Here is a 26514-nt window from a genome sequence, read left to right on the forward strand (position 1 = left end):
AGGGGCTGGGCTTTGCTTTAGATGCATTTCAATAAACAATGGGGGTCATTTACTAAAGGCCCGATTCACGTTTTCCCGACGTGTTACCCGAATATTTCCATTTGTGCCGGTTTTCCCTGTATTGCCCCGGGATTTTGGCGCATGAGATCGGATTGTGGCGCATCGGTGCAGGCATGCATGCGACGGAAATCGGGGCACGGCCGAACAACAACCCGACGGATTTGGAAAAACCGCCGCATTAAAAAAAAAAAAAAAAAAAAAAAAAAAGTGTCACGGTACTCGCACTTACCTTCAGCAGGAATAGGCCGGTGAACTTCAGGGCATTCCGGCGGGCTTCGGGGCAGCAGGGCCACCTGGTGGACGTCGGAGGAACTACCTTAATGAATGGCTGGAAGACCCAAATCCGCTGCAGAGAATGCACCGCTGGATCGTGAATGGGCCAGGTAAGTAAATCTGCCCCAATATGTGACTTGTCTGTGCTGCAGACTCCTCAGCTCTCAGCCTCCACCTTTGTGCTCCTGTACAGCTCCTCCCTCTCCCATCAGGCTGTGAGCTCTGTGAAGGAGGAGGGAGGAAATGTACAGGTGCACAAAGGTGGGGGCTGAGAGCTGAGGAGTCTGCAGCACAGACAAGTCACGTGTTGGTTTTTTTAAAATGCATCCAAACCAAAGCCCAACCCCTGGGACTATACAGAGGATTCTGTCAGGGTGCAATGTAAGTTATTACACACAATTATATTGTAATAAAAATACTTAGAGAAGTATTTTTACTTTAGTCTCTCCAGGGACTATACATAACACTGGCTGCAGAGAGCACAGAGCACAGCAGTGTGAGGTCTGATTACACATCTCTCCAGGGACAATACATAACACCGGGTGCAGAGAGCACAGCAGTGTGAGGTATGATTACACATCTCTCCAGGGACAGTACATAACACTGGCTGCAGAGAGCACAGAGCACAGCAGTGTGAGGTCTGATTACACATCTCTCCAGGGACAGTACATAACACTGGCTGCAGAGAGCACAGAGCACAGCAGTGTGAGGTCTGATTACACATCTCTCCAGGGACAATACATAACACTGGCTGCACAGAGCACAGCAGTGTGAGGTCTGATTACACATCTCTCCAGGGACAATACATAACACTGGCTGCACAGAGCACAGCAGTGTGAGGTCTGATTACACATCTCTCCAGGGACAATACATAACACTGGCTGTAGAGAGCACAGCAGTGTGAGGTCTGATTACACATCTTTCCAGGGACAATACATAACACTGGCTGCAGAGAGCACAGCAGTGTGAGGTCTGATTACACATCTCTCCAGGGACAATACATAACACTGGCTGTAGAGAGCACAGCAGTGTGAGGTCTGATTACACATCTTTCCAGGGACAATACATAACACTGGCTGCAGAGAGCACAGAGCACAGCAGTGTGAGGTCTGATTACACATCTCTCCAGGGACAATACATAACACTGACTGCAGAGAGCATAGAGCACAGCAGTGTGAGGTCTGATTACACATCTCTCCAGGGACAATACATAACACTGGCTGCAGAGAGCACAGAGCACAGCAGTGTGAGGTCTGATTACACATCTCTCCAGGGACAATACATAACACTGGCTGCAGAGAGCACAGAACACAGCAGTGTGAGGTCTCATTACACATCTCTCCAGGACAATACATAACACTGGCTGCAGAGAGCACAAAGCACAGCAGTGTGAGGTCTGATTACACATCTCTCCAGGGACAATACATAACACTGTCTGCAGAGAGCACAGAGCACAGCAGTGTGAGGTCTGATTACACATCTCTGTAGAAACAATAGGCAACACTGGCAGTCTGTATGATCAATGCTGCAGATCTGGCAGTGACTGGAGTATAAGGATGAAGTACAATAAAAGATTTTACACATTTTTCCCCCTATAACATATAATGAGGCAGTACTGGTTTATTGGGGTCACATTGAGGGATGAGAGGACAAGGAGGGGTCTCTGTTAGACCTTCATGGATTCACCCGATTGTCCCCCTGGAGGAGGGTCTCACTTTCCACATGGTATATACCAGCTGCCTCTATATAGTGGCTCCTCCCCCTTGTATATTACAGACGTAAAGTGGTCATGCGGCCACAGCCATCAGGTTTAACCCTTTCTATCCCTTCATCACACTGAGGGTCCAGAATTATTAATAATAAATTATAACAATAAATAAATACAGAGCAGAAAGTTCACATTTGCCAAGTGCTAGAGCCTCATCGCCCGTCACTGGGAAAGCTGAGTCACCCAGCTTTCTGATATAACAAGTAGTACATGACCAGGCCCACTCCATTCAGGAGTCTGGGGAAGGCGGGTAACTATTCAGGAGTTATACCTGAACATCACATCTGCCCTGCAGGATCCTGGGAAAGTCAGTTTCTTATAGAAGCAGCCATGTCACTAAAATCACGAGGACGGATAGACCCAGGTATGTAGCACAGGACGCTTCTTATTGATGCAGCCATATACCTTTACACCCAGCTTTCCTGAATGTCAGGAGTCTGGGAAAGAAGTGTATATGGAGTCTGTAAATGGATAAAGATCCTGGAAAAGCTGGGAAAGATGCAGTAGTAGCTGTGCGGGTAATCACCCAGCTTTCCCAGAATCACACTATGGAGGAGCAGGTGTCAGCACTGTGCGCCGTTCCTGCAGGACAGTTCCTCCTCCGCTCCTCGGCCTCCACCTCATACAGTCTCCTCCAGAAGGAGTCCAACTTGCCGGAGTGGACGCGGTGGTGCCGGACCAGGGTGGAGTGCTGGGTGAAGCTCTTGCCGCACTGGGAGCAGACGTAGGGCCGGTGGCCGGTGTGGATCTGCTGGTGGGCCTTGAGGTTGGAGATCTTACCGAAGCCCTTGTGGCAGACGTCGCATGTGTAGGGCTTCTCCCCGGTGTGGATCTTCTGGTGTCCGGTCAGGTGGGAGTGCTCACTGAAGCACTTCCCGCATTGGGTGCACTTGTAGGGCCGCTCGCCCGTGTGGGTGCGGATGTGATTGCTGAGGTGCCCCTTCTGGCTGAAGGTCTTGTCGCAGTGGGCGCACTTGTACGGCCGGGCCCCCGAGTGCTTGCGCCGGTGCCGCACCAGGCTGGAGTGCTGGCTGAAGCAGAGCTCACACTCGGGGCACTTGTAGGGTTTCTCCCCGGTGTGGATGCGCTGGTGGACGATGAGGTTGGAGTTCTCGCTGAAGCTTTTGTCGCACATGCCGCACTTGTAGCGCTTCTCCCCGGAGTGGACGCGCAGGTGGACGGTGAGGTGCGAGTTCTCGCTGAAGGTCTTGCTGCACTCGGAGCACTTGTACGGCCGCTCCCCGGTGTGGATGCGCCGGTGCGCCTTCAGGTGCGAGTTCCTGGTGAAGCCCTTGCCGCATTCAGTGCAGCGGTAACGCTTCTCCCCCATCAGCATCAGCCTCTGCTTACTATGGACGCTGTAATTCTCATAAAACCCGCAGTCAAACTCGCTGCGCAGCGGCCGCTCCTTCATCAGGAGAGCGGGGTGCGCCAGGGTGCTCAGGTACTGCTCAAACTCCAGCGCATTCTCCAGGGAGTACGCAGGGGGGAGAGGCCGGCTCAGAGACGTCTCAGAGGACAGGACGGCAGTGGCTCCATCAGAGATGGTCAAGGGGGTGGGGCTAAGCTGCTTTGTGGGGTCTCTAGTGGTCAGATCCTCGGAGTCCCTCTCCACGTCAAATTCTAGTGAAATAAGGAAAAAAAAAATACAATCACCATCTATAAATCCTCACATCACCTTATAAATACACACACAAGGGATATATACTGTGATCCCAGCAGCATCAGCAGTAGTGGTGATGTATATACAGGGATGTATGCTGTGATCCCAGCAGCATCAGCAGTAGTGGTGGTGGTGGTGTATATACAGGGATGTATACTGTGATCCCAGCAGCATCAGCAGTAGTGGTGATGTATATACAGGGATGTATGCTGTGATCCCAGCAGCATCAGCAGTAGTGGTGGTGGTGGTGTATATACAGGGATGTATACTGTGATCCCAGCAGCATCAGCAGCAGTAGTGGTGGTGTATATACAGGGATGTATACTGTGATACCAGCAGTATCAGCAGTAGTGGTGATGTATATACTGGGATATATACTGTGATCCCAGCAGCATCAGCAGTAGTGGTGATGTATATACAGGGATGTATGCTGTGATCCCAGCAGCATCAGCAGTAGTGGTGGTGGTGTATATACAGGGATGTATACTGTGATCCCAGCAGCATCAGCAGTAGTGGTGATGGTGTATATACAGGGATGTATACTGTGATCCCAGCAGCATCAGCAGTAGTGGTGTATATACATGGATGTATACTGTGATCCCAGCAGCATCAGCAGTAGTGGTGGTGGTGTATATACATGGATGTATACTGTGATCCCAGCAGCATCAGCAGTAGTGGTGGTGGTGTATATACAGGGATGTATACTGTGATCCCAGCAGCATCAGCAGTGGTGGTGGTGGTGTATATACAGGGATGTATACTGTGATCCCAGCAGCATCAGCAGTAGTGGTGATGTATATACAGGGATGTATACTGTGATCCCAGCAGCATCAGCAGTAGTGGTGATGTGTATATACAGGGATGTATACTGTGATCCCAGCAGCATCAGCAGTAGTGGTGATGTATATACAGGGATGTATACTGTGATCCCAGCAGCATCAGCAGTAGTGGTGGTGTATATACAGGGATGTATACTGTGATCCCAGCAGCATCAGCAGTAGTGGTGATGGTGTATATACAGGGATGTATACTGTGATCCCAGCAGCATCAGCAGTAGTGGTGATGTATATACAGGGATGTATACTGTGATCCCAGCAGCATCAGCAGTAGTGGTGATTTATATACAGGGATATATACTGTGATCCCAGCAGCATCAGCAGTAGTGGTGATGTATATACAGGGATGTATACTGTGATCCCAGCAGCATCAGCAGTAGTAGTGATGTATATACAGGGATATATACTGTGATCCCAGCAGCATCAGCAGTAGTGGTGATGTATATACAGGGATATATACTGTGATCCCAGCAGCATCAGCAGTAGTGGTGATGTATATACAGGGATATATACTGTGATCCCAGCAGCATCAGCAGTAGTGGTGGTGTATATACAGGGATGTATACTGTGATCCCAGCAGCATCAGCAGTAGTGGTGGTGTATATACAGGGATGTATACTGTGATCCCAGCAGCATCAGCAGTAGTGTTATATACAGGGATATATACTGTGATCCCAGCAGCATCAGCAGTAGTGTTATATACAGGGATATATACTGTGATCCCAGCAGCATCAGCAGTAGTGGTGTATATACAGGGATTTATACTGTGATCCCAGCAGCATCAGCAGTAGTGGTGGTGTATATACAGGGATGTATACTGTGATCCCAGCAGCATCAGCAGTAGTGGTGATGTATATACAGGGATATATACTGTGATCCCAGCAGTATCAGCAGTAGTGGTGTATATACAGGGATGTATACTGTGATCCCAGCAGCATCAGCAGTAGTGGTGATGTATATACAGGGATATATACTGTGATCCCAGCAGCATCAGCAGTAGTGGTGGTGTATATACAGGGATATATACTGTGATCCCAGCAGCATCAGCAGTAGTGGTGATGTATATACAGGGATATATACTGTGATCCCAGCAGCATCAGCAGTAGTGGTGGTGTATATACAGGGATATATACTGTGATCCCAGCAGCATCAGCAGTAGTGGTGGTGTATATACAGGGATATATACTGTGATCCCAGCAGCATCAGCAGTAGTGGTGATGTATATACAGGGATGTATATTGTGATCCCAGCAGCATCAGCAGTAGTGGTGGTGGTGTATATACAGGGATATATACTGTGATCCCAGCAGCATCAGCAGTAGTGGTGATGCATATACAGGGATATATACTGTGATCCCAGCAGCATCAGCAGTAGTGGTGGTGGTGTATATACAGGGATATATACTGTAATCCCAGCAGCATCAGCAGTAGTGGTGATGTATATACAGGGATGTATACTGTGATCCCAGCAGCATCAGCAGTAGTGGTGATGTATATACAGGGATATATACTGTGATCCCAGCAGCATCAGCAGTAGTGGTGGTGTATATACAGGGATATATACTGTGATCCCAGCAGCATCAGCAGTAGTGGTGATGTATATACAGGGATATATACTGTGATCCCAGCAGCATCAGCAGTAGTGGTGATGTATATACAGGGATATATACTGTGATCCCAGCAGCATCAGCAGTAGTGGTGATGTATATACAGGGATGTATACTGTAATCCCAGCAGCATCAGCAGTAGTGGTGATGTATATACAGGGATGTATACTGTGATCCCAGCAGCATCAACAGTAGTGGTGATGTATATACAGGGATGTATATTGTGATCCCAGCAGCATCAGCAGTAGTGGTGGTGGTGTATATACAGGGATATATACTGTGATCCCAGCAGCATCAGCAGTAGTGGTGATGCATATACAGGGATATATACTGTGATCCCAGCAGCATCAGCAGTAGTGGTGGTGGTGTATATACAGGGATATATACTGTAATCCCAGCAGCATCAGCAGTAGTGGTGATGTATATACAGGGATGTATACTGTGATCCCAGCAGCATCAGCAGTAGTGGTGATGTATATACAGGGATGTATACTGTGATACCAGCAGCATCAGCAGTAGTGGTGTATATACAGGGATATATACTGTGATCCCAGCAGCATCAGCAGTAGTGGTGATGTATATACAGGGATGTATACTGTGATCCCAGCAGCATCAGCAGTAGTGGTGATGTATATACAGGGATGTATACTGTGATCCCAGCAGCATCAGCAGTAGTGGTGATGTATATACAGGGATGTATACTGTGATCCCAGCAGCATCAGCAGTAGTGGTGATGTATATACAGGGATATATACTGTGATCCCAGCAGCATCAGCAGTAGTGGTGGTGTATATACAGGGATGTATACTGTGATCCCAGCAGCATCAGCAGTAGTGGTGGTGTATATACAGGGATGTATACTGTGATCCCAGCAGCATCAGCAGTAGTGGCGATGTATATACAGGGATGTATACTGTGATCCCAGCAGCATCAGCAGTAGTGGTGGTGTATATACAGGGATATATACTGTGATCCCAGCAGCATCAGCAGTAGTGGTGATGTATATACAGGGATATATACTGTGATCCCAGCAGCATCAGCAGTAGTAGTGTTATATACAGGGATATATACTGTGATCCCAGCAGTATCAGCAGTAGTGGTGTATATACAGGGATATATACTGTGATCCCAGCAGCATCAGCAGTAGTGTTATATACAGGGATATATACTGTGATCCCAGCAGCATCAGCAGTAGTGGTGGTGGTGGTGGTGGTGTATATACAGGGATGTATACTGTGATCCCAGCAGCATCAGCAGCAGTAGTGGTGGTGTATATACAGGGATGTATACTGTGATCCCAGCAGCATCAGCAGCAGTAGTGGTGGTGTATATACAGGGATGTATACTGTGATACCAGCAGTATCAGCAGTAGTGGTGATGTATATACTGGGATATATACTGTGATCCCAGCAGCATCAGCAGTAGTGGTGATGTATATACAGGGATGTATACTGTGATCCCAGCAGCATCAGCAGCAGTAGTGGTGGTGTATATACAGGGATGTATACTGTGATACCAGCAGCATCAGCAGTAGTGGTGATGTATATACTGGGATATATACTGTGATCCCAGCAGCATCAGCAGTAGTGGTGGTGTATATACAGGGATGTATACTGTGATCCCAGCAGCATCAGCAGTAGTGGTGATGTATATACTGGGATATATACTGTGATCCCAGCAGCATCAGCAGTAGTGGTGGTGTATATACAGGGATGTATACTGTGATCCCAGCAGCATCAGCAGTAGTGGTGGTGTATATACAGGGATGTATACTGTGATCCCAGCAGCATCAGCAGTAGTGGTGGTGTATATACAGGGATGTATACTGTGATCCCAGCAGCATCAGCAGTAGTGGTGTATATACAGGGATGTATACTGTGATCCCAGCAGCATCAGCAGTAGTGGTGATGTATATACAGGGATGTATACTGTGATCCCAGCAGCATCAGCAGTAGTGGTGATGTATATACAGGGATGTATACTGTGATCCCAGCAGCATCAGCAGTAGTGGTGATGTATATACAGGGATGTATACTGTGATCCCAGCAGCATCAGCAGCAGTAGTGGTGATGTATATACAGGGATATATACTGTGATCCCAGCAGCATCAGCAGTAGTGGTGATGTATATACAGGGATATATACTGTGATCCCAGCAGCATCAGCAGTAGTGGTGATGTATATACAGGGATGTATACTGTGATCCCAGCAGCATCAGCAGTAGTGGTGTATATACAGGGATGTATACTGTGATCCCAGCAGCATCAGCAGTAGTGTTATACACAGGGATGTATACTGTGATCCCAGCAGCATCAGCAGTAGTGGTGTATATACAGGGATGTATACTGTGATCCCAGTAACATCTCTGATTCCCTATCAATGATATTAGGTAAGGAGCGGTAATGTAGTCACGTGGCCCCACCCCCTCCCCACTCCTAATGTCCGGCACTCACTTGTGGTGGGGTCAGGAGGTTCAGCCTCGTCCTCAGACTGCTGCTCGCTCTGTACTTCCTGTGCGGCCATCCCTTCATCTCCGTCCTGCTCATCCTCTTGCTTCACGACAACCACAAGATTGTGTGGTGCTGGAGAGGTGGCTGATAACAGAAAACAACCACGGATAAAGCTGGATCTGCCTCTGCTATGGGTAATGACAGAGGGCAGAAGAAACAAGAAGAAAAGGAGGGCAGGTCAGGAGGGGCCCGGGGGAGCAGAGGGGCCGTCAGGAGGGGCCCGGGGGGGGGAAACAGAGGGGCCGTTAGGAGGGGCCCGGGGGGGGGGAAACAGAGGGGCCATCGGGAGGGGCCCGGGGGGGGGAAACAGAGGGGCCGTCGGGAGGGGCCTGGGGGGGGGAAACAGAGGGGCCGTTAGGAGGGGCCCGGGGGGGGGGGGAAACAGAGCGGCCGTCGGGAGGGGCCTGGGGGGGAGCAGAGGGGCCGTCAGGAGGGGCCCGGGGGGGGGGGGGGGGTTGGGGAGACAGAGACCCACCTCTGTCCTCGGATTCTGTTTTGGAGTGACACGAGTTGTTCTCTTGCTTGATTTTCATTGGCTGCTCAGGTTTCCTCGCTCGACCACCTGCAGCAAAACAAACCTGTTGGTGAAGTGATGTCTCCCCTCCTCATTACCGCTCTGCTTCCCACCACGTCGCTCCCACATTTAGGGCTCAGCCCTATGACCCTGCGCCTCACCTCGGCCTGACTCGGCTTCTGGTCGTCTCTCCGTCATCTCCGTTATGATTCCGTCCAGTTCATGACATTGGATCTTGAGCAGAATATCTGGTACCAGGACCCCGCCACCTGTCAGTGTGACACGAGAGACACGTATGAGGAGGCCACGCGGCGGCCGCGGGCAGACACAGCCTATCCGTCTCCATGCAGCGTCCCCACCTCTGAGCGCTATACACTGACCGTGCGGCGATACGGCTCGCACTCACTTGTTGACGAGTTCCCTCTGCTGCGCCCGCACTCGTCTGACCGCTCAATCTTCACCAGCAGATCCGGGTTCAGGATTCTGTAACCTGGAAACATGAAGGGTCGGCTGTCAGTAAGAAGCAACGCAACTCACCGCAACGCGAGCAACAGTCCTCAATAGGGACAGTAAACCAGCCGCTGCTACTAGGGCCGTGTGCAGGAGGCCGAGGAGAGAAAACGGCAGCTCCCACTATAGTGGAAGTGTACTGCCCTTATTTCACTTGTACCTGGCGATACTGATGTGTAGGGAATGCAACAAGAAAAGCTCTAAAGGTGGAGTAATGCCCCATAGTCTCCAGTAGAGGGAGTTCTAGTGGTTATAGGGGGTGTAATGCCCCATAGTCTCCAGTAGAGGGAGCTCTAGTGGTTATAGGGGGTGTAATGTCCCATAGTCTCCAGTAGAGGGAGCTCTAGTGGTTATAGGGGGTGTAATGTCCCATAGTCTCCAGTAGAGGGAGCTCTAGTGGTTATAGGGGGTGTAATGCCCCATAGTCTCCTGTAGAGGGAGCTGTAGTGGTTATAGAGGGTGTAATGCCCCATAGTCTCCTGTAGAGGGAGCTCTAGTGGTTATAGAGGGTGTAATGCCCCATAGTCTCCAGTAGAGGAAGCTCTAGTGGTTATAGGATGTGTAATGCCCCATAGTCTCCAGTAGAGGGAGCTCTAGTGGTTATAGGGGGTGTAATGCCCCATAGTCTCCAGTAGAGGGAGCTCTAGTGGTTATAGAGGATGTAATGCCCCATAGTCTCCAGTAGAGGGAGCTCTAGTGGTTATAGGGGTGTAATGCCCCATAGTCTCCTGTAGAGGGAGCTCTAGAGGTTATAGAGGGTGTAATGCCCCATAGTCACCAGTAGAGGGAGCTCTAGTGGTTATAGAGGGTGTAATGCCCCATAGTCTCCAGTAGAGGGAGCTCTAGCGTTTATAGGGGTGTAATGCCCCATAGTCTCCAGTAGAGGGAGCTCTAGTGGTTATAGGGGGTGTAATGCCCCATAGTCACCAGTAGAGGGAGCTCTAGTGGTTATAGAGGGTGTAATGTCCCATAGTCTCCAGTAGAGGGAGCTCTAGTGGTTATAGGGGATGTAATGCCCCAGAGTCTCCTGTAGAGGGAGCTCTAGTGGTTATAGGGGGTGTAATGCCCCATAGTCTCCAGTAGAGGGAGCTCTAGTGGTTATAGGGGATGTAATGCCCCATAGTCTCCAGTAGAGGGAGCTCTAGCGGTTATAGAGGGTGTAATGCACCATAGTCTCCAGTAGAGGGAGCTCTAGCGGTTATAGATGGTGTAATGCCCCATAGTCTCCAGTAGAGGGAGCTCTAGCGGTTATAGAGGGTGTAATGCACCATAGTCTCCAGTAGAGGGAGCTCTAGTGGTTATAGAGGGTGTAATGCCCCATAGCCTCCAGTAGAGGGAGCTCTAGTGGTTATAGAGGGTGTAATGCCCCATAGTCTCCAGTAGAGGGAGCTCTAGTGGTTATAGGGGGTGTAATGCCCCATAGTCTCCAGTAGAGGAAGCTCTAGCGGTTATAGGGGATGTAATGCCCCATAGTCTGCAGTAGAGGGAGCTCTAGTGGTTATAGGGGGTGTAATGTCCCATAGTCTCCAGTAGAGGAAGCTCTAGTGGTTATAGAGGATGTAATGCCCCATAGTCTCCAGTAGAGGGAGCTCTAGTGGTTATAGGGGTATAATGGCCCATAGTCTCCTGTAGAGGGAGCTCTAGAGGTTATAGAGGGTGTAATGCCCCATAGTCACCAGTAGAGGGAGCTCTAGTGGTTATAGAGGGTGTAATGCCCCATAGTCACCAGTAGAGGGAGCTCTAGTGGTTATAGAGGGTGTAATGCCCCATAGTCTCCAGTAGAGGGAGCTCTAGTGGTTATAGGGGGTGTAATGCCCCATAGTCTCCAGTAGAGGGAGCTCTAGTGGTTATAGAGGGTGTAATGCCCCATAGTCTCCAGTAGAGGGAGCTCTAGCGTTTATAGGGGTGTAATGCCCCATAGTCTCCAGTAGAGGGAGCTCTAGTGGTTATAGGGGGTGTAATGCCCCATAGTCTCCAGTAGAGGGAGCTCTAGTGGTTATAGAGGGTGTAATGCCCCATAGTCACCAGTAGAGGGAGCTCTAGTGGTTATAGAGGGTGTAATGCCCCATAGTCTCCAGTAGAGGGAGCTCTAGTGGTTATAGGGGGTGTAATGCCCCATAGTCTCCAGTAGAGGGAGCTCTAGTGGTTATAGAGGGTGTAATGCCCCATAGTCTCCAGTAGAGGGAGCTCTAGCGTTTATAGGGGTGTAATGCCCCATAGTCTCCAGTAGAGGGAGCTCTAGTGGTTATAGGGGGTGTAATGCCCCATAGTCTCCAGTAGAGGGAGCTCTAGTGGTTATAGGGGGTGTAATGCCCCATAGTCTCCAGTAGAGGGAGCTCTAGTGGTTATAGGGGGTGTAATGCCCCATAGTCTCCAGTAGAGGGAGCTCTAGCGGTTATAGGGGTGTAATGCCCCATAGTCTCCAGTAGAGGGAGCTCTAGTGGTTATAGGGGGTGTAATGCCCCATAGTCTCCAGTAGAGGGAGCTCTAGTGGTTATAGGGGGTGTAATGCCCCATAGTCTCCTGTAGAGGGAGCTCTAGCGGTTATAGAGGGTGTAATGCACCATAGTCTCCAGTAGACGGAGCTCTAGTGGTTATAGGGAGTGTAATGTCCCATAGTCTCCAGTAGAGGGAGCTCTAGTGGTTATAGGGGGTGTAATGTCCCATAGTCTCCAGTAGAGGGAGCTCTAGCGGTTATAGGATGTGTAATGCCCCATAGTCTCCAGTAGAGGGAGCTCTAGTGGTTATAGGGGTGTAATGCCCCATAGTCTCCAGTAGAGGGAGCTCTAGTGGTTATAGGGGGTGTAATGCCCCATAGTCACCAGTAGAGGGAGCTCTAGTGGTTATAGAGGGTGTAATGTCCCATAGTCTCCAGTAGAGGGAGCTCTAGTGGTTATAGGGGATGTAATGCCCCAGAGTCTCCTGTAGAGGGAGCTCTAGTGGTTATAGGGGGTGTAATGCCCCATAGTCTCCAGTAGAGGGAGCTCTAGTGGTTATAGGGGATGTAATGCCCCATAGTCTCCAGTAGAGGGAGCTCTAGCGGTTATAGAGGGTGTAATGCACCATAGTCTCCAGTAGAGGGAGCTCTAGCGGTTATAGGGGATGTAATGCCCCATAGTCTCCAGTAGAGGGAGCTCTAGCGGTTATAGAGGGTGTAATGCACCATAGTCTCCAGTAGAGGGAGCTCTAGCGGTTATAGATGGTGTAATGCCCCATAGTCTCCAGTAGAGGGAGCTCTAGCGGTTATAGAGGGTGTAATGCACCATAGTCTCCAGTAGAGGGAGCTCTAGTGGTTATAGAGGGTGTAATGCCCCATAGCCTCCAGTAGAGGGAGCTCTAGTGGTTATAGAGGGTGTAATGCCCCATAGTCTCCAGTAGAGGGAGCTCTAGTGGTTATAGGGGGTGTAATGCCCCATAGTCTCCAGTAGAGGAAGCTCTAGCGGTTATAGGGGATGTAATGCCCCATAGTCTGCAGTAGAGGGAGCTCTAGTGGTTATAGGGGGTGTAATGTCCCATAGTCTCCAGTAGAGGGAGCTCTAGCGATAATGGGGGTGTAATGCCCCATAGTCTCCAGTAGAGGGAGCTCTAGTGGTTATAGAGGGTGTAATGCCCCATAGTCTCCAGTAGAGGGAGCTCTAGAGGTTATAGAGGGTGTAATACCCCATAGTCTCCAGTAGAGGGAGCTCTAGTGGTTATAGGGGTGTAATGCCCCATAGTCTCCAGTAGAGGGAGCTCTAGTGGTTATAGAGGGTGTAATGCCCCATAGTCTCCAGTAGAGGGAGCTCTAGTGGTTATAGGGGGTGTAATGCCCCATAGTCTCCTGTAGAGGGAGCTCTAGAGGTTATAGAGGGTGTAATGCACCATAGTCTCCAGTAGAGGGAGCTCTAGCGGTTATAGATGGTGTAATGCCCCATAGTCTCCAGTAGAGGGAGCTCTAGCGGTTATAGAGGGTGTAATGCACCATAGTCTCCAGTAGAGGGAGCTCTAGTGGTTATAGAGGGTGTAATGCCCCATAGCCTCCAGTAGAGGGAGCTCTAGTGGTTATAGAGGGTGTAATGCCCCATAGTCTCCAGTAGAGGAAGCTCTAGTGGTTATAGGGGGTGTAATGTCCCATAGTCTCCAGTAGAGGGAGCTCTAGCGATAATGGGGGTGTAATGCCCCATAGTCTCCAGTAGAGGGAGCTCTAGCGATAATGGGGGTGTAATGCCCCATAGTCTCCAGTAGAGGGAGCTCTAGTGGTTATAGAGGGTGTAATGCCCCATAGTCTCCAGTAGAGGGAGCTCTAGAGGTTATAGAGGGTGTAATACCCCATAGTCTCCAGTAGAGGGAGCTCTAGTGGTTATAGGGGTGTAATGCCCCATAGTCTCCAGTAGAGGGAGCTCTAGTGGTTATAGAGGGTGTAATGCCCCATAGTCTCCAGTAGAGGGAGCTCTAGTGGTTATAGGGGGTGTAATGCCCCATAGTCTCCTGTAGAGGGAGCTCTAGAGGTTATAGAGGGTGTAATGTCCCATAGTCTCCAGTAGAGGGAGCTCTAGTGGTTATAGGGGATGTAATGCCCCATAGTCTCCTGTAGAGGGAGCTCTAGTGGTTATAGAGGGTGTAATGCCCCATAGTCTCCAGTAGAGGGAGCTCTAGTGGTTATAGAGGGTGTAATGCCCCATAGTCTCCTGTAGAGGGAGCTCTAGAGGTTATAGGCGGTGTAATGCCCCATAGTCACCAGTAGAGGGAGCTCTAGAGGTTATAGAGGGTGTAATGTCCCATAGTCTCCAGTAGAGGGAGCTCTAGTGGTTATAGAGGGTGTAATGCCCCATAGTCTCCAGTAGAGGGAGCTCTAGTGGTTATAGAGGGTGTAATGCCCCATAGTCTCCTGTAGAGGGAGCTCTAGAGGTTATAGGCGGTGTAATGCCCCATAGTCTGCAGTAGAGGGAGCTCTAGTGGTTATAGGCGGTGTAATGCCCCATAGTCACCAGTAGAGGGAGCTCTAGAGGTTATAGAGGGTGTAATGTCCCATAGTCTCCAGTAGAGGGAGCTCTAGTGGTTATAGAGGGTGTAATGCCCCATAGTCTCCAGTAGAGGGAGCTCTAGTGGTTATAGGGGGTGTAATGTTCCATAGTGTCCAGTAGAGGGAGCTCTAGAGGTTATAGAGGGTGTAATGCCCCATAGTCTCCAGTAGAGGGAGCTCTAGCGGTTATAGAGGGTGTAATGCACCATAGTCTCCAGTAGAGGGAGCTCTAGTGGTTATAGATGGTGTAATGCCCCATAGTCTCCAGTAGAGGGAGCTCTAGCGGTTATAGAGGGTGTAATGCCCCATAGTCTCCAGTAGAGGAAGCTCTAGTGGTTATAGGATGTGTAATGCCCCATAGTCTCCAGTAGAGGGAGCTCTAGTGGTTATAGGGGGTGTAATGCCCCATAGTCTCCAGTAGAGGAAGCTCTAGTGGTTATAGGATGTGTAATGCCCCATAGTCTCCAGTAGAGGGAGCTCTAGTGGTTATAGGGGGTGTAATGCCCCATAGTCTCCAGTAGATGGAGCTCTAGTGGTTATAGGGGGTGTAATGCCCCATAGTCACCAGTAGAGGGAGCTCTAGTGGTTATAGGGGGTGTAATGCCCCATAGTCTCCTGTAGAGGAAGCTGTGGTTATAGAGGGTGTAATGTCCCATAGTCTCCTGTAGAGGGAGCTCTAGTGGTTATAGGGGGTGTAATGCCCCATAGTCTCCTGTAGAGGGAGCTCTAGTGGTCATAGGGGGTGTAATGCCCCATAGTCTCCAGTAGAGGGAGCTCTAGTGGTTATAGAGGGTGTAATGCCCCATAGTCTCCAGTAGATGGAGCTCTAGTGGTTATAGGATGTGTAATGCCCCATAGTCTCCAGTAGAGGAAGCTCTAGTGGTTATAGGGGGTGTAATGCCCCATAGTCTCCCCTAGGGTGGCCCCTTACCCAGATCGCGCAGGGCTCGGTGGATCCTGGCCATGGCGTTGCGGTACAGTTCTCGCTGCCATTCCTCCATCACGTCCCAGTCATCCTCCTCAAAACAGGCGGCAACGTCATGAAACGTCACCGTCACCTGGAAAGAGAGAACAGTCAGAAACAACGACCCTGGGAGAGGAGAACTACAAGACCCAGCATAGAAAGCACCGGCTTCTTACCAGGGCGGAGACCGAGCTGCACGGCCACTTATCTGCAGGACTCTCCATCACTGACCAGCCTAGAAATACAGATTAGAGTGTCAGCTCCTGTGCCAAATACGCCACAACCCACAACTAAACCTTTATATAACAGGCAGTGCCCGGTGTAGGGTCAGTCTCCTCCTGTATATAACAGGCAGTGCCCGGTGTAGGGTCAGTCTCCTCTATATAACAGGCAGTGCCCGGTGTAGGGTCAGTCTCCTCTATATAACAGGCGGTGCCCGGTGTAGGGTCAGTCTCCTCCTGTATATAACAGGCAGTGCCCGGTGTAGGGTCAGTCTCCTCCTGTATATAACAGGCAGTGCCCGGTGTAGGGTCAGTCTCCTCCTGTATATAACAGGCAGTGCCCGGTGTAGGGTCAGTCTCCTCCTGTATATAACAGGCAGTGCCCGGTGTAGGGTCAGTCTCCTCCTGTATATAACAGGCAGTGCCCGGTGTAGGGTCAGTCTCCTCCTGTATATAACAGGCAGTGCCCGGTGTAGGGTCAGTCTCCTCCTGTATATAACAGGCAGTGCCCGGTGTAGGGTCAGTCTCCTCCTGTATATAACAGGCAGTGCCCGGTGTAGGGTCAGTCTCCTCCTGTATATAACAGGCAGTGCCCGGTGTAGGGTCAGTCTCCTCCTGTATATAACAGGCAGTGCCCGGTGTAGGGTCAGTCTCCTCCTGTATATAACAGGCAGTGCCCGGTGTAGGGTCAGTCTCCTCCTGTATATAACAGGCAGTGCCCGGTGTAGGGTCAGTCTCCTCCTGTATATAACAGGCAGTGCCCGGTGTAGGGTCAGTCTCCTCCTGTATATAACAGGCAGTGCCCGGTGTAGGGTCAGTCTCCTCCTGTATATAACAGGCAGTGCCCGGTGTAGGGTCAGTCTCCTCCTGTATATAACAGGCAGTGCCCGGTGTAGGGTCAGTCTCCTCCTGTATATAACAGGCAGTGCCCGGTGTAGGGTCAGTCTCCTCCTGTATATAACAGGCAGTGCCCGGTGTAGGGTCAGTCTCCTCCTGTATATAACAGGCAGTGCCCGGTGTAGGGTCAGTCTCCTCCTCTATATAACAGGCAGTGCCCGGTGTAGGGTCAGTCTCCTCCTCTATATAACAGGCAGTGCCCGGTGTAGGGTCAGTCTCCTCCTCTATATAACAGGCAGTGCCCGGTGTAGGGTCAGTCTCCTCCTCTATATAACAGGCAGTGCCCGGTGTAGGGTCAGTCTCCTCTATATAACAGGCGGTGCCCGGTGTAGGGTCAGTCTCCTCCTGTATATAACAGGCAGTGCCCGGTGTAGGGTCAGTCTCCTCCTGTATATAACAGGCAGTGCCCGGTGTAGGGTCAGTCTCCTCCTGTATATAACAGGCAGTGCCCGGTGTAGGGTCAGTCTCCTCCTGTATATAACAGGCAGTGCCCGGTGTAGGGTCAGTCTCCTCCTGTATATAACAGGCAGTGCCCGGTGTAGGGTCAGTCTCCTCCTGTATATAACAGGCAGTGCCCGGTGTAGGGTCAGTCTCCTCCTGTATATAACAGGCAGTGCCCGGTGTAGGGTCAGTCTCCTCCTGTATATAACAGGCAGTGCCCGGTGTAGGGTCAGTCTCCTCCTGTATATAACAGGCAGTGCCCGGTGTAGGGTCAGTCTCCTCCTGTATATAACAGGCAGTGCCCGGTGTAGGGTCAGTCTCCTCCTGTATATAACAGGCAGTGCCCGGTGTAGGGTCAGTCTCCTCCTGTATATAACAGGCAGTGCCCGGTGTAGGGTCAGTCTCCTCCTGTATATAACAGGCAGTGCCCGGTGTAGGGTCAGTCTCCTCCTGTATATAACAGGCAGTGCCCGGTGTAGGGTCAGTCTCCTCCTCTATATAACAGGCAGTGCCCGGTGTAGGGTCAGTCTCCTCCTGTATATAACAGGCAGTGCCCGGTGTAGGGTCAGTCTCCTCCTGTATATAACAGGCAGTGCCCGGTGTAGGGTCAGTCTCCTCCTGTATATAACAGGCAGTGCCCGGTGTAGGGTCAGTCTCCTCCTGTATATAACAGGCAGTGCCCGGTGTAGGGTCAGTCTCCTCCTGTATATAACAGGCAGTGCCCGGTGTAGGGTCAGTCTCCTCCTGTATATAACAGGCAGTGCCCGGTGTAGGGTCAGTCTCCTCCTGTATATAACAGGCAGTGCCCGGTGTAGGGTCAGTCTCCTCCTCTATATAACAGGCAGTGCCCGGTGTAGGGTCAGTCTCCTCCTGTATATAACAGGCAGTGCCCGGTGTAGGGTCAGTCTCCTCCTGTATATAACAGGCAGTGCCCGGTGTAGGGTCAGTCTCCTCCTGTATATAACAGGCAGTGCCCGGTGTAGGGTCAGTCTCCTCCTCTATATAACAGGCAGTGCCCGGTGTAGGGTCAGTCTCCTCTATATAACAGGCAGTGCCCGGTGTAGGGTCAGTAGGAGGTGCTCGGGGTGACGGTCTGGGTGCTGTCTCTTCTCTCTCACCCTCAGTGTCTTCTCCTCTGTCAGCCTCGGGACCGGAAGTGCCCTCTGAGCAGGTTCCTGGCGAGTAGTGGGCGGGATTTTTAGCGCGTGTTGTAGGCGGGATTTCCTGCATGCCCCGCCCCCGTTTGTATATAAGGCCGCTTCCCGCCGTTCTGCAGTCTCCTCAGTGGAGACGCTGAGGCGCTTCGTGTCGTGTTACTAGCCTCCCGCTAATCGCTGCTTCGCCTTATGTGATGCGCAGTTCTGCAGCGGGAGCCCTCACCCTGTGCCTGCGGTGTACGGAGCGGGAGCCGTCATCCTGTGCCTGCGGTGTGTGCCGGGGCTACTGCTGGGGTGTGCGGCCTCCCCGGAACCTACCGGCCCAGCACTGCCGAAGAAAGAGGCAGATTCCGGTTCATTTCCCGCCATCCGGACACCGGGAGTCTTCATATTACACCTCCCCAAGCCCTGGAGATCATGTGCCAGACACATCTGCTGCTAGGAGTGACGGGAGGACGCAGCTCCCCGCTGCCGGTGGAAGGCCTGGGTTTCATGTAAACATGTGTCAGGCATGAATCCACCGTCCCGGTCGCCTTGTCAGGTAACTCCGCCTCCTTGCCACAATGGAGCTGGCACCAGCCCTGCCTCCTTGTCTCAAATCTCGCGAATGCTCCAGCTCCACGCTGGCAAGGAGGCGGAGTTACCTGACAAGGCGACCGGGAGGGTGGATTCATGCTTGAAACCCCGCCCCCCTGACTGGTTACCGTCCACGGATATAACTATATTATTCAGGATAAAGGTAGCGTTAGACATTTATAAACACATGTGCGGAAACCATAATACATCACATATAACGCACATTTGCTGGTTTATAAGCTGTTTCCCTGGTGACAGGTTCCCTTTAATGATGTTTTCAGTACGCTGACCCACCATAAGAATATATGGTATATATATATATATGTTATATACTAGGCCTCATGCACACGACCGTTTCCATGCCAGGGTTGAGCATAGCTCATGGTGGTGTGCGCTCTTCACCCTTCCCCCCCTCTCCATAGAAAGCCAAGGGCCAGCAAATGTAGGACATGTCCATGACCGGGTGCCATAGACTCCTATGGGGGTTGTGATCTAGCCGCAAACTTTGAGACCTGATCCAGAGCCCACATACAGCCTAACTGATCCCAAATAAGTGGGATCAACTGGGATGAGCTATGATGGGTTAGAGGCCGGGCTCGGCTTATGTCATTACTTTTAGTAGTTTGTCTCTGTGCATCCTAGAAGTTAGGTGTATGTGGGGCTACTATGGCTTCCTTAGCTTCAAGTGCCCAGGACTTCATTCATGCCCCTTGTTGGCCTACAAGCTGCGAGAAATAGACTTGGTTGGAAGTAGCTACCTTCTGATATGGACACACACTAAATATAAGATTACAAGCACACGGAAAAGGTGTCAATGTGACCAGAAGACCTTTGCATCGAAATTACTGACGTTGTGTATTACCCCCTCTCTGTAATGAAAACCAGGAAAAGATGGACCTGGAGAAGCCTACGGTGTGATCCTGAGGAGTAAACAACGGCAGAGACGGGAGCTCGGAGGATATACGGAGTCATCCTGAGGAGTAAACAACGGCACAGCCGGGAGCTCGGAGGATATACGGTGTCATCCTGAGGAGTAAACAACGGCAGAGACTGGAGCTCAGAGTATATACGGTGTCATACTGAGGAGTAAACGGCAGAGGCGGGAGCTCGGAGGATATACGGTGTCATACTGAGGAGTAAACAACGGCAGAGACGGGAGCTCGGAGGATATACGGTGTCATCCTGAGGAGTAAAACAACGGCAGAGACGGGAGCTCGGAGGATATACGGTGTCATCCTGAGGAGTAAACAACGGCAGAGACGGGAGCTCAGAGTATATACGGTGTCATACTGAGGAGTAAACAACGGCAGAGACGGGAGCTCGGAGGATATACGGTGTCATCCTGAGGAGTAAACAACGGCAGAGACGGGAGCTCAGAGTATATACGGTGTCATACTGAGGAGTAAACAACGGCAGAGGCGGGAGCTCGGAGGATATACGGTGTCATACTGAGGAGTAAACAACGGCAGAGACGGGAGCTCGGAGGATATACGGTGTCATCCTGAGGAGTAAAACAACGGCAGAGACGGGAGCGCGGAGGATATACGGTGTCATCCTGAGGAGTAAAACAACGGCAGAGACGGGAACTCGGAGGATATACGGTGTCATACTGAGGAGTAAACAACGGCAGAGGCGGGAACTCGGAGGATATACGGTGTCATACTGAGGAGTACAACAACGACAGAGACGGGAGCTCGGAGTATATACGGTGTCATCCTGAGGAGTAAAACAACGGCAGAGACGGGAGCGCGGAGGATATACGGTGTCATCCTGAGGAGTAAAACAACGGCAGAGACGGGAACTCGGAGGATATACGGTGTCATACTGAGGAGTAAACAACGGCAGAGGCGGGAACTCGGAGGATATACGGTGTCATACTGAGGAGTACAACAACGACAGAGACGGGAACTCGGAGGATATACGGTGTCATACTGAGGAGTACAACAACGACAGAGACGGGAGCTCGGAGGATATACGGTGTCATACTGAGGAGTACAACAACGACAGAGACGGGAGCTCGGAGTATATACAGTGTCATCCTGAGGAGTAAACAATGGCAGAGGCGGGAGCTCGGATGATATATGGTGTCATGCTGAGGAGTAAACATAATCACTGATGTCCCTCATCCAGATGCAGCCAGAAAAACTCACCAGATATTCTGCAGGTCTGGGTTCCACATCAGAAGATTTAAGTTTAACCCTTTATGTTCACATCATCGCCTGCTTATCCTGCCAGGATGATCATCACAGTATGCAGTAACATCTATGGAGGCCATAGACTATGAGCACCTTCTCCAGGTGCCAAAACTTGGCCCGGAGTTCACAAAGTAAAGGGAGCGATTTCCACTATCAAGTACAAAGATAACATCATTAAATAAAAAACAATCGCCCCCAGGGCAGTTGTGTTGTGCTCAGTTGTCTCTGTGGTGGTTCCTCTCGTGGACCCTTAATTTGGATCTCTGGTGGAAGCTCTTGTCACAGTACTGGCAGTGGTACGGCATCTCCCCTGTGTGCGTCCTCTGATGATCCTTTAGGTTTGACTTCTTCGTAAACACTTCCCGCACATGGAGCACTCGTAGGGTTTCTCCCCTGTGTGGATTCTCTGGTGGCGAGCGAAGCTGGAGTTGTCTCGGAAGCTCTTGTCACACTCGGTGCACTTGTAGGGCCTCTCCCCTGTGTGTGTCCTCAGGTGCACCTGGAAGCTGGAGTTATTGCAGAAGGTCTTTCCACAGACGTTGCACACGATGATGGTCTGCCCCTGCTGCTGGAAGCTAATGGGGTGCACTGGGTGTGCTGAGGGGAAGGGAAGCTTTATACCCATGAAGTCAGGCTCGCACTCAGGAAAGAGCTGCAGGTGTCACTGCGCCCCGTTCTCTTTCGGATCAGTCTGTTTGTTTTGGTCAGAATTGTGTAACGCAGCCACAGACTTCATTTTCCGGGCAATCCCCTTCCTCCTGCGGCTGCAATCCCTGCAGGTCGGCTCCAGAGCTGATTCCTCCGTGGTCAGGCTCTTATACAGACCTCTGCTCTTACTCCCCGTCCACTCACTGGCTTCTAAAATACAAGTGAAAAAAAAACAAAAATCAAATAAAAACTTTTTTGAGGTGGCCAAAAAAGCAAAGACAGATTATCATACACTGTAGTCACATCCGAAGCTGCGTTTACAATGCCGGGTGCACAAATAATAGTCACCCCTGTGCCCCTGGAGCTCTGCTGCATCGCATGTCAGGAGATGAAGCGTTTTCTGAGGAAGATGTATGCAGCCACACACAGGACGCTGCTACAAGAGAAGACACTCCAGCAGCAGGGGGCGCTGTAAGCTTCTGCAGCTTGTGAAGTAAAAGATGGGCCTGGTCATGTCACTGCTCCTTGAACTCTCAACAGCGGGTAACAATGTTCCTTGGGCTCTGGGCTGCTGACATGACTAGGGCTCCCGACTCCAGCGTCCAAACCAACCTCATGCCCAAGGCCTAATCTCATCCGCCCAACGACAGCATCGCTACCCATACTAGCTCCCCTTTAGTAAAATATCTACAGCAGAGGCCCCCTTTAATAAAATGTCTACAGCAGAGGCCCCCATTACAGAAATGTCCACAGCAAATATCCCCCTTTACAAAAAATGTCCACAGCAGAGGCCTCATTTAATTAAATGGTCACAATAGAAACAGCCCCCCATAAATAAAAGCCCCCTTTACAGGAATGGCCACAGAAGATGCCGTCCTTAAATGAAATGTCCACATTGAGCCCCGTTGGGGAAAAGAAAAGTTATACTCGCCTCCAGCTTTTTCTTCTTCCCGAAGCTCCGTCTCCTGCTCTTCTGCACACAACACAGACATCACGCGGCCGTTACCTCGACAAGTCGTAGTGATGCGCGCTGGCGGAAATACGGAGCCGCCTGGAGACTATGTGATGGTGAGTATAGCGTTCTTTTTTTTTAAACTGAAGCTGCGGCGATCTTCACGTAGGGCCCGGGTATGGTTGGGAGCGGGCCCCTGGGAAGCCAAAGGCCCAAACCGCCTACATGAAGATCCATCATTGGTTACACGATCGGGGACGGACACATGAGGCAGGCTGAGGCTTACCAGACACCTGGACGTCTCCACCGTCGCCTCTTTCTTTACCCTCACAGGGTCCAGCTCACGACCTGGGGTCCAAAGAAATGGACAAAGGCAAAGCAGCATCTGTCACATAGCGGCTGTGCTGCCCGGTACCTGGGGTGCAGAGCAGTCTCCCCTCCGCGGGGAATGTGTCTGGAAAGTCTCCATCTTCTTCCTGATGAACCCTGGGCAGGAAATCTGTCAATACAGATGTATGTGATATCAGGACCAGCACGGGGGATGTAAAGGTCCTGCACCTGAGAACACAGCATGGCTCTCCACACTCACCTGGCTCCGCCTTTATGACTCTCTGGTCACAGTTCTCCACCTCTTTCCCCTGCCCCAGGTAATTTATCCGCAACAGGATATCCAGTCCAAGCCCTACAATGCCCAAGAAGTGCAGATGTGTGAGACGGCTGATAACAGAGAGCAAAACAACACAATACTTCACCTATGGATGTAATCCACTGGGAGTCCCAATAAGAAGACCCCTCAGTAACCATCTGCCCTGACCAAAGGGGCTGTCTTATGTCGATCAGTCATCCCCTACACAAGAGAGGGGATAGCAGTGATCTGTGGGGGTCTGATTCCAAGGACCCCCCCAATCACAAGGGTTGTGAAGGAGCAGCTCTTCCTCCCCTCTCACAGCAGGACACAAGGGAGAAGCTGCACCCCAATACCTTGTCCCTAAGTCCACAAATCTGAAAAGACCTTGAGAAGCCCTGATCATAGATGACGGACCTCCACCTTCCTGGGGGCGGCTGCACTTGCTGGTGTCCTCTGCACTGATAATTCGGAACAGGTTATCTCTCTATGTGATACCCTAAGAAGAGAAACCGTGTAGTCACAGAGGGTGGAGGAGACCACAGAGGACGTACAACACTACAACTAACTCCCAGCAGCGGAGGGAACCTGTCAGCAGGTGTCACCATCTCTGCTTTGTGTGTTGTTAGTAGCAGCAGCAGGATTGTAACTTCTCCAGCTACACTTTGGGCCAGTCCTCACACTGCTGTGCTCTGTGCTCCCCTCGGCAGGTTCTAGCAATTGTTACTGGAGACATGTGTAATTCTACCTTTGTGTATGTTGTTAGTAGCTGCAGGACTGTGAAATATGGATTTGTATGACAAGATTTTAGCTTCTCCGGTTGCGCTGGAAATGTGTCCTCACGATGCTGCGCCCTGTGCATATCGATATTGTCCCTGGAGAGATGTGTAATAGGACCTTTGTATCTTGTTAGTAGCAGCAGAACTGTGATATATAAAAGCCTGCTACAGCTTTTACTAAAGGAGAGGAGATATGTAGCAGCTCAATGCAAAGAACACAGCAGTGTGAGGACACACCCCAAGTGGAGAATATAAATCCATATGTCACAGTACCGCTACTACTAACAACAACATGCATAAAGGTTTCATTACACATCTCTCCAGGGACAATACATAACACTGGCTGCACAGAGCACAGCAGTGTGAGGTATGATTACACATCTCTCCAGGGACAGTACATAACACTGGCTGCAGAGAGCACAGAGCACAGCAGTGTGAGGTCTGATTACACATCTCTCCAGGGACAATACATAACACTGGCTGCAGAGAGCACAGAGCACAGCAGTGTGAGGTCTGATTACACATCTCTCCAGGGACAATACATAACACTGGGTGCAGAGAGCACAGAGCACAGCAGTGTGAGGTCTGATTACACATCTCTCCAGGGACAATACATAACACTGGCTGCAGAGAGCATAGAGCACAGCAGTGTGAGGTCTGATTACACATCTCTCCAGGTACAATACATAACACTGGCTGCACAGAGCACAGCAGTGTAAGGTCTGATTACACATCTCTCCAGGGACAATACATAACACTGGCTGTACAGAGCACAGCAGTGTGAGGTATGATCACACATCTCTCCAGGGACAGTACATAACACTGGCTGCAGAGAGCACAGAGCACAGCAGTGTGAGGTCTGATTACACATCTCTCCAGGGACAATACATAACACTGGCTGCAGAGAGCACAGAGCACAGCAGTGTGAGGTCTGATTACACATCTCTCCAGGGACAGTACATAACACTGGCTGCAGAGAGCACAGAGCACAGCAGTGTGAGGTCTGATTACACATCTCTCCAGGGACAATACATAACACTGGCTGCAGAGAGCACAGAGCACAGCAGTGTGAAGTCTGATTACACATCTCTCCAGGGACAATACATAACACTGGCTGCAGAGAGCACAGAGCACAGCAGTGTGAGGTATGATTACACATCTCTCCAGGGACAATACATAACACTGGCTGCAGAGAGCACAGAGCACAGCAGTGTGAGGTCTCCACATCTCTCCAGGGACAGTACATAACACTGGCTGCAGGGAGCACAGAGCACAGCAGTGTGAGGTCTGATTACACATCTCTCTAAGGACAATACATAACACTGGCTGCAGAGAGCATAGAGCACAGCAGTGTGAGGTCTGATTACACATCTCTCCAGGGACAGTACATAACACTGGCTGCAGAGAGCACAGAGACAGAGACTGACAGCACAGAGCCCAGCCGTGTGAGGTCTGATTACACATTTCTTACCTAGGCGGATGAGCACATTTTGGATTTCGTGCATCACGTTCCTAAAGAGACTGCGTTGCGCCTCCTCCAGGATGTCCCACTCCTCCTCCGAGAACATAGCGGCCATATCTGTGAAGGACACCGCAGCCTGGAAGGGAGAGACAGTGATCATGGACTGGACATAGCGGGGGACAAGACCTTCATTAAAGGGGACACAGCAGCTGCAGCAACTCCGCCCAGACATAAGCTCCACCTACACATAAGCCCCACCCAGTAACAGGCGTGTTCTGATTTGCAGTAAAGCGTGGTCTTCCTGAGCCTCACTTGGGGTTATGTATCCTGAATTCTCTGGCATTGCCTCCATGTCCTGTCCCCTCCTTCAGGGCCACATACCCGCTGAGCCACATTCATCCTCTGGGTCACCTCTCTGACCCCTGCTGGTTAGGATGGAGAACACTGGACACAGCTCCACCTGCAGGGCGGAGACAGTAAAGACATATGTGTAGTCGGAGAGGGAGGGGGGGTCACAAGGTTTCTAAACCTCATTAAAATTATTGCCTATCGTCAATAAAGGGGGAGGCGCCTGCTGACGTTACGTCAGTCAGAAATGGTACATCCCACACCCTTATCGCCAATAATACGTCCCATAAGTCACTGGAATAAATTTACCAACCCATAATGCACGGTGGCACTGGGGATCCAGAGACGTGCACAGACCCCGCCCCTGCCCGGTGCGGACACGCCCCCGCTGATCACTGCGCTCCAGTCACCTTTCTTTCATAATCGGCTCAGTGCGCAGGCGCACACACACACACACACACACACACACACACACACACACACACACACACACACACACACAGGACGC

General features: G+C 50.9%; 1 pseudogene; it reads right to left on the reverse strand.

The window, feature by feature from the left end:
• Nucleotides 1-1733: 1733 nt before the first annotated feature.
• On the reverse strand, nucleotides 1734-26471 carry LOC140122997 (uncharacterized; annotated as a pseudogene).
• Nucleotides 26472-26514: the final 43 nt, after the last annotated feature.

The sequence above is a fragment of the Engystomops pustulosus genome, chromosome 3, assembly GCF_040894005.1.
Source record: "Engystomops pustulosus chromosome 3, aEngPut4.maternal, whole genome shotgun sequence".
NCBI classification, from domain to species: domain Eukaryota; kingdom Metazoa; phylum Chordata; class Amphibia; order Anura; family Leptodactylidae; genus Engystomops; species Engystomops pustulosus.